We start from the raw sequence: 9,231 nt of genomic DNA, 5'->3' as shown, positions 1-9,231 counted from the left end.
CTTCCCCCTTGCTGGATCAAGACGGAGGAGACGTCACGCTGACCGTACGTGTGTTGAACGCGAAGGTGCCGTCCGTTCGGCGCTAGGATCTCCGGTGATAGGATCACGACGAGAACGACTACCTCAACCCCGTTCTCTTGAACGCTTCCGCACGCGATCTACAAGTGGTATGTAGATGCATCTATCTCTCTCGTTGCTAGATGAACTCATAGATTGATCTTGATGAACGTAGAATTTTTTTATTTTATGCAACGTTCCCCAACATTATCAACCCGGGGCGGGTGATCATCTCGACTCCACATAATAGGTTGCTCAGACCATTGTAAGTAATGGGGAACTGTCGGCTCAACGGCGTTCACAACCCTCTTGTGGAGATTCTGGTCCCGCTTGCATAAACTTGTGGTGAAGACGTGATACCGCCCACTATTCAGCTGCTTCGGATGACTTTGATATCCAGACTGCTGCTGCTGCTGACCCCCCTAACCAGATTGCTGATTGTAACCACCCTGATTACCTTGATGGTTTTGGGACCCTGGAAACCGGAGCTAGAACCGCCACCACTGTAACCCTGGCCATGAGAACCGCCACCACCAAAACCTGAGCCGTTGCCTGGCCCATGATTGTTATGGAATAAATCAGAATTTTTGAACTCCCTCATAATTTGGCAATCTTTCCAAAGGTGAGTGGACGGCCTTTCCTTCGAGCCATGCTTTGGGCAGGGATGATTCAACAACTGCTCAAAATTGATGCCTGATCCACCTGTCCGAGGAGGTGGCTTCCCCTTACGACGCTGTCCATTATTCTGTGTATTGGTATTGGCCACAAAATCTGAATTACTATCAGCCTTGCGCTTACCATTGTCCCCGTTGACTCGCCGGGTTATGCTGTGGATCCTTGGTCTTGCCATTCTTCTTTCCCTTTCCCGACTTTTCATCATCAGACTCGGGGTCCTTGGTACTTTCAAAGTCGGCATTTAAACCTATAAGGATGCTAGCCAACTTGCCTCCAAATAGCTCCCTTGATTGGGCTGTTGCCGACCGTCTGATCGTGGTGAATTTCCCACCCTTCTCCCCTGAGCCGTTAGATATTAACTGAATGTTTTACCTCATTCCTTTTTTCACATGTCTATGACCGGTGGGCCAATTCATCGATGAGTCCACTGTGTGTTGGCTGGGTGCGGAGCTAAAGGGTAGGGTGCGATTGGTTGTTCCTCGGGGAGAGCCCATTGGGCACAACCACACCCCTAGCCTCAGTCCACAGCCGCCATGCCCTCACTCCTCCTCGCCGCCACACCCCCTTCCTCCTCCTCCTCCTCCTCCTCCTCCTCGCTGCCACACTCCCTCCCTCCTCCTACCTACTCACCATAGCCCGCCATAAGCGGCTCCCTCCTCACCACGGCCCCGCCATAGGCGGCTCATGCGATGGTGGAACGGACGGCGGCCTCAGCGTGTGGGCGGCGGCGGCCCATCTGGTGAACGAGCCCGCACCTCCCTGCCCTCCTCATCACCCTTCCCTCCTTGGCTTAATGGGAGGTTCGTGGGGCACCTCTCAGGCTGCTGCTGCCTCTTCCGCCCAGCAGGACGAGCACAAGGTGAGCACCGGCCAACCGCAGCCCTCCTCTGCCCTTGTTGCTATTCCCTCGTGAGTTCGTTCCAGTGTGGTGCATCGGCTCTCCCTCCTTCCCGCCCCTCAACAGGAGCAGCGTCGCACCCTCCATAGCTGAGCATACCTAGAATGGGCCAAGTTTTTTGTTGCACAATGGTTATCCCCCTTCAATATGGTTGAATATGACTTGTTTCTTGTTGAAGGGTCGTTCCCTTCAGTATTGAAGAATTATTGATGGAAGGTTCTTTTTTTGCAGCTTTTCATGTTGTCTCAACTCTCAGTTCAGTGTAGAAGTTGATTGAGATGCCTCTCTGATATGATGTTTTGCTTCCTCTGAAATAGTGATCAGAATGTAAATTTTCAATGAAAATACCATTCCTGTTCATACTAAGAAATTGGCAAGATTTAATTACATGGATATCAAATTTTAAAGCTAGGCTTCACCCAGTCCATCTCTCTGTTGCCTACCGCCACACACGGATGGTAGTGGTTCAGTTTCCTGTTACATTTAACATCTCTACATTTTAATCCTGTATAGCTGGATCCAAAAATATAGAGGTCAAGGTCTATTTAGTATTAGTTTGATGGCTTAATTTACAAGAGAAATGAAGTGCATAGTTTATGCTTCTTAATTTTTCTTCGGTTGTTTTGGGTAGAATTGCTTACCTAGGCATTCGTATTTTGTTACACGAATCTGAATATGCTCTTATGCTTTTAGCCATACCCATCTCATTTTGTTTCTTGGTTTAATTGCCTACCTAGCCATAAAAATGGGATCTGCACACACGTCTTATTTAGATCCCTGGGTTCTCAGCCATGTTGACTTCTGAATAATTATTCATTGATATTTTCTTATGTTCTTTTGTTAGTGTAGGTGCATTAGTTAGGCATGCATGTATGTATGGAAAATTTGTTAGCGATGATTCAATTGTTTTGGTTCAGTTTGAAGGGCTCTCCAGGCTTAAGATATTTGGTTTCATTAGAACTACCGAATTACTTTGCTTAGCTGTCTTGCCGGTTGTGGCAGGTTTTACTTTGTGAGATGTAGGATCTGCTGCCGGTGACACCTCATGAATTTTCTTTTTAATTTGAATTAGTAATCACACAATTGAATTTATATTTCTATCAGCATAATTTCATGTACCCTTTCCTATTTTCTACAGGTACACATGAATCTACGATCCAGATTCTAGCTACATCCTTTACTACAACAATATCAGTCTATACTGAAAAGTGTACTGCTTATATAGCTGATATCTTTAATTCATATGGTCGGCCGCTGGATGCTGACTGGTCTTTGGTTCATATGGTCACTGGCAAGAAGCTTGTTGCTATGTTTGGTTCATATGGTCGTCGACTGGAAGCTCGCGCTCTGAATGATCTCATTCTCTATGGCCGACAATACACACTTTTCATTACTACCAGCCGGGTCTTCTCAGAGTGATTGAATAAATTCCATTCCTTCGTGCTGCAACCTTCCATGATTTTTGCTCAAAATGGCATAATATGCCACTTGCGCCACCATTGATCTTTGAAATTTAGTTACTCCAGTTTTTCGTAGATAACAATTGTGTAGTCTTTGTCCTTTCCACTTACCATTACCATTTTTGTGATGATACTTCACTAGAAATTTGTTTGGTACTCCTCATCTAAAATATATTCAGAACGAGGTCACTTTTGCAATGCATGGGAGTTTAGTTTTTGTTGCATGCGCAGTTATATATGTTTAGTCATTTGTATTGAGAGGTCAGTGCGTCTTGGTTGTTTCTGTTGTTGATCCAGGAGGTTCTTGGTTGCTTGGTGTTTTTGCTACACGTGCAGTACTATAATATGCTAACCCATATAACGATGAAGTATATTCTGTTTCGTAGATGAGCAAAGTTTGCTGCATGCATAGTATATATATGTTTTCTTACAAATATATGTATGCCATTAACTGCTATCATTGTGTTTTACAGGGGTTCATGGGCCATCATGATGATAATACTTAATTCTTTAAACAAGAATGGTAAGAACTAAGGAGGGTTGTCTTGTACAAGAGCTCTGCCGCGATGGCATCACCACTCAGTGATGCCTTAGTAGGAAGGCCAATCGCGGGGAGGTGCGACATGGGTGGCCTAAAGAGCTAATTTGGTGCTCTCTCTCTTTGCCTCTTGTTTCCTCCGGCACCCTGATTTTGATGGCTAATATATTGACTTTCTAAACATCTTTAATTTATAAGTAATGTAGTAGTTATATGCTTTTCATTTATGATAGAGAGATTGAATTAGGGTGTTTTGCTTGCTGCCTTGTAGGGAAATGTACCCTGTTGCAGTTCCTCTGTCTTCACGAATTACTATCCAACTATTAAGTCTGTTCTAAACTCTCAGCCCCATGTAAATCTGATGGAAGATTGGGCCATTTAATTTGAAACAAAAAGGGTAATATGCTCTCAGTTGCTTGAATCTGTCCAGACCTGAAAAATAGATATACTTTGAAAGCTTGATATATGAGTATGTAACTGAAGGAGTAGACATTTCTTGTTCTTGGTCGTCGCAGCTTTTGTTTATTCCATTAAAAAGAGATGGATTACAATTACTTGACACGCACATCCACACCCGAGCGCAATGTCTGTTAGTCCAGGCTGGAGCATAGATTGGGGTGACATAAATATATGAGTTGTTCAGAAAATAACAAATGGAACTCCCAGACACCGCCACCTCTGCATCCACCTTGCTCCGCATAGCAGCATGTGTGTGGAAGCGGGGACATGCGATCATTAGTAGATGGCGTCGGCGGCAATGGCAACATGCATGGTACACGAAGTTCGATAACATGGGCGCAACCTCCCCATAGGCATTCCAGGATGGTGTGTCCACCAGCTTGGAACGCGCCCTCCCGGCGCACAGAAGGTATGCCTCAGAGCACGCCAGCGGCAATGTGCACCACGAGGCCCCGAAGCAGCCCAGCCAGTACAGAGCCCCTCCGTACAGGAGGAACCCTGCCACCGTCGGAGCCAGCAACGTTGACGCGTATGAGAGCTCGGCCATGGTGGCCCGCGCACCGAATAGGAGGATCATGTCCGCGCTAGAGGGCAGCAACGAGCACATCGGTGGCACAAGGAGGTGTGCAGGATCTGCACCGACAGAAGGTGTCTCCGGCTCTCCGCATAGCAGCATGTGTGTGGTGGCGGGGACAGGCAACCACATGCAAATTTTGAGGAGCGACATGAGCATCAAGCAATGGCTGATGCCAAGGTGAGCTTTCCCTCCGCTCCTGGCCGCTCTCTCTCAATAATCTCCTGATCTTGCTATTTATGCATCTCCATATGTCATTGGTGTTCTTCTGATTTGCAGGGATTATAGCAACGAGAATGCTCAACGTACGGGCAGTTTTCACAGAATCACTCCTACGGACGGACCTGCCCCTCCCTAATTCGACCACCACCTCGTGCATTTCATGGTGGGGTCCGCCTACCCCTAATCACTTCATGCCATCTCACCCTGTAACTTCTAATCCGTAAAAATTATAGGTAAGTCTAGCATCGCTGTTGTAGCAAGCAACCGTAGGTGCGTGAGTTCTTTCTTCTTGCATGAAATTGTTCTACTAATTCACTTTGTTCTTGTTTTATCCTTTTTTTTACTTTCCAATTTCGATGCAATGGATATTTATTGTGGTAGTTTAGATAGCACCTTATATTTCTTTGGTTTTAATAAAGTAAACTAGAGCAGTGGTATGTGCATATTCAAATAATAATGGAAAATAATTTTTTCGTGCTGCAAAATATATCTCAAAACCTTCCCCATTTTTGTTTCCAGAGGACAAAGGACATCTTGTATTAGTTAGCTTCTTTTTACAGTTCCTATCCATTGAACTATATGCAGTTTTCAGCTAGACCTCTTTTTACAGTTCCTATCCATTGAACTATAAGAAGAAAAATCTCGAGGCAGCTATTGATTAATGTTTTTCTTTTCATTTTTTTGTTTGGACTTGCAAAGTTATTTCCATCAATTTTTTCTTTACTTGGTGCCCAGGTAGTGTTCATTACTATGTTCAAACACTTCAAAGTATGCTCAGATTATCTATCAGATCGTGAAATTCACTTCTTTTATAAGCCTATCCTTAGGAACACTGGAGAGATGAAGTTCAATCAACAGTACAAACTTCTATTGAGTAGGTTCATTGTTAGGTTCAGATATAATTATGTGTCTTGAATTCTTGTTATTTTCCATTTCTTATAGGAACTAAATCATCTGTGGCATACTTGGTTTCTCATATTGTTTTTGGTTATAATTTAAATTGACCTTAACCCAAACATCTGAAAATGAAATTAAAGTATGACAGAGAAAATGTGTAGGCATGAACTCCGGTATGCCTATTGTGAGTGAGACCGCTTCACTTTGTTTCCAATATAGTAGATGCCGGAAGTGGTACTCTTACATACAACCTTCAGAGATGTATATGTAGCCATTTCCTCTATACAAAGGAATGATATTTTAGTTGGTTGTGAGTTTCATTGCTGGAGAGGACCGATGATCATCATTTGCAAGTTCATTTTTAGGTACCTATGTATTATTCTCATGCTCCCCTTTAGGTGATCTACCTAGGCTATGCACGGACATATAGTATTGCCATGTTCTCCTTGTTCATACATCATCAATCGTTGCTACCAAATTGATGTTCTGTTGCTCTATGTACTTGTATTATAGACTGCCATTTGTTTTGTCAAACAGTTTGTTTGCCGTATGTACTGGTGTTACAGACTACTATTTGTTTTGTCTAGCTTAGTAAGTAATTCATTTGGTTATGCCCTTTTTCTTTTTCAGTTATCATTTGCCAACCTCTTCATTATCGGACTATACACATGTGGTGACGTATGCGGTCATCGGGAGCGGCTGTATTGTTTGGTCCTCAACAATTTTGGCTGAAGACTCCTGGGCTTTACCATTGCGAAATCATGTGAGAAGAGGTGTTCCAGGAATTCTTTGAAAGGCATGTGTATACAGACCATGTGTCTCACTATCGTTTTTTTGTCTTTTTGAGTTGCTGAAAAGATCTTAGGATGTTTGATTAGTTTCAACTCAGATGAAGTTGTTAGGATGATTAGTTTGCAGCTTCTGCAAAATGTATTGTGATGGATTCAGATAGATTCTGGAGTGATGCAACCCTTTGTACTGTGTGTTCCTCATTCTTGCTGACTTTCTTCATGCACCACCACCTTTTGTTTTGAGAATAACTTTTGTTTCACAACCACCATAGTTTACAACTATGTCTACCAAGGAAGAAGACACCGTGGTGGAGAAGAAGTCACAGATAACATGGCTCTCTGTTACCTTAATAAGATAACAAAGTATCCTTCATTTTATATGTTAAAGGGTTTGAATTATTACCTGAAGTAGTTGCTAAAACCTACTTCTACTAAGTCAAATATTTTTCAAAACACTTCTGGTTTGACATGGTCTTTGCATTTGCTTAAACATAAAATTACTGGAAAAAAAGGGCAACCTAGTGCATGTAGCTCCCGCTTGCGCAGGGTCCAGGGAAGGGTCCGACCACTTTGGGTCTATAGTACGCAGCCTTTCCCTACATTTCTGTAAGAGGCTGTTTCCAGGACTTGAACCCATGACCTCATGATCACAAGGCAGCAGCTTTACCACTGCGCCAAGGCTCCCCTTCCATAAAATTACTGAAAAATGCAAATATTTTCAATGCATGGTTTCAAATGGGTTAATAGAAATACTCCTTTTCAAAAAAAGGCCTCCTTAAATGGTTCCTACATGTTATTAGATATACATATATATTTTAGCACCAGTGTATGTATTTCTTTAACAAAAATTTTAACACATGCAGGAATATGTGTTCCTTTTATAGATAAGCATCTAAATTCTTTTCTTGCGTATTGGCCTGGACAAAAAGGTTACTAAAAGGATACACATATTCTCAACATGACAAGATGCCATTTTTTTAATCATATGTACTTGCCTACAACTAAAGTAACTATAACATACATTTTGTTTTAAATGAGATTATGTGCTATCAAACTAAAATGTGTATATACAACTTATTGTAGACAACAATCCACCAGGTTTCCTATTATAGGGGATTAAACCATGGATATTCTTTTCATCGCGCACATGTGTTTAGCGTGCCTCTGCGCCTTTTGGCGCAATGGATCCATTGGTCTATACATCTTATACAAATATGTTTCTTTAACTTAGGTTTCTCATCATGGTGACCATATTTTCAAACTAAAACAATGCTTCCTTAGTAGTACATGTTATACAAATATTTCCTTTTTCCAAACTCCGATTTCACAAAGTGATAAACATATTTCAATATAGTATGGTTTAACACATGGTCCTTGTAAAATGAAACTATTCTCATCGACAGCATGGTTTTAGCGGGTCTCTATGCCATTTGGCGCAACGGGTCAACTAGTATTTAACTAAAGCCGCCATCAGCTGCCCCATATCATTGCAATCGTGCTTGAGCCGTCCTAGCTTCTACTTGAGAGGCAAAAAACGGCAATTCTTCTCTAACATTAGAACTGCTGAGCCGGCATTGATGTTATCCGATGAGTGTAGGATAGCCTTGACCCGGCGCACCCAATGGGTCATTGACTCGCCATCTTCTTGGGCGCAAGCATCCAAATCCACAATCGACATGGGCTGTTTGCACGTATCTTTAAAGTTCTGGATAAATCGGGCTTTTAGCTCATTCCATGACCCGATGGAATTAGCAGGCAGCCCTTTTAACCAAGTACGGGATGTCCCATCTAGCATCATGGTGAAGTATTTGGCACACGCAACATTGCTGACCTCTAACAGTTTCATGGCCATCTCATAACTCTCAATCCATGCCTCAGGGGGTAAGTTGGCTGTGTAATTAGGCACCTAACGAGGTCCTTTGAAATCCTTGGGTAGACACTCATTACGCATAGCCGACACAAAACATGGTATACCTGTGGTTCTAGATGTCATGCCTGCCTCCACTGAAGTCGTCGGATAAACCGGAAGATGTTGATGAGCCGCCCGCTGAGCCGCCTGCTCAGCTTCTCGACGTGCCCTGTCCTGATCGACCAAATCATGAGCTCCATCATGCACCGGGTCATGCCCATGCGGCTGGTTATGGTGCTGGTCATTGCTTGAAACGGACGGTGAGTCCATGTGTCTGCTATAACTTTGGCTTGGGCTAGGGATCGAATGAATCCTTTGTAAGAATACACCTCCTGCTGTACCAATGCTCTTTGAAGAAGCTCCTTAGCCCTCCGTGTTTCAACCACCGCTGGAGAATCGCCCTCCATTGGGAGAGCCGCCAATCGTGTCACCGCAGCGATCATATTATCCAAAGGGTTGGAATAATGACCCAGTGGTGTTGGCACATGTTGAGACGGAGTATTATTCAGATGAGGTGGCTCCATCATGCGTGGTTGCGCCCGCGCTCCCATCCCAGGTGCTCCGACCCGGTTTATCTTTGGCTGGTTGCTGGTCCCTGCTCTAGGCATACCAAAGAGATTCCTCGCCTCGTAAACCGACGGCAGACGACTCCGGTGCCTTCTTCTCATGTTTTTATTTGAAGCGTTTTGATCCAACGAGAGCCGGAAGGAACTAGCCTCGATCCGTTTTGCCTGAGCATCCAAAACATCTC

General features: G+C 43.6%; 1 long non-coding RNA gene across 3 annotated transcripts; it reads left to right on the top strand.

Annotated features, from left to right (window-relative positions):
• Positions 1–1,205: 1,205 nt before the first annotated feature.
• Positions 1,206–6,798, top strand: LOC123045495 (uncharacterized). 3 transcript variants are annotated; one of them, XR_006421439.1, is made up of 4 exons: positions 1,206–1,591; positions 3,564–4,841; positions 4,941–5,116; positions 6,411–6,798. It is a non-coding gene; the product is annotated as an uncharacterized lncRNA (long non-coding RNA). The 3 variants fall into 3 exon arrangements; XR_006421437.1 differs by having other exon boundaries at positions 4,941–6,798; XR_006421438.1 differs by having other exon boundaries at positions 2,769–4,841; positions 4,941–6,798.
• Positions 6,799–9,231: the final 2,433 nt, after the last annotated feature.

The sequence above is a fragment of the Triticum aestivum genome, chromosome 2B, assembly GCF_018294505.1.
Source record: "Triticum aestivum cultivar Chinese Spring chromosome 2B, IWGSC CS RefSeq v2.1, whole genome shotgun sequence".
Classification (NCBI taxonomy): domain Eukaryota; kingdom Viridiplantae; phylum Streptophyta; class Magnoliopsida; order Poales; family Poaceae; genus Triticum; species Triticum aestivum.
The sequence above is the reverse complement of the archived record's forward strand: the minus strand, read 5'-3'. Positions and strand labels throughout refer to the sequence as shown.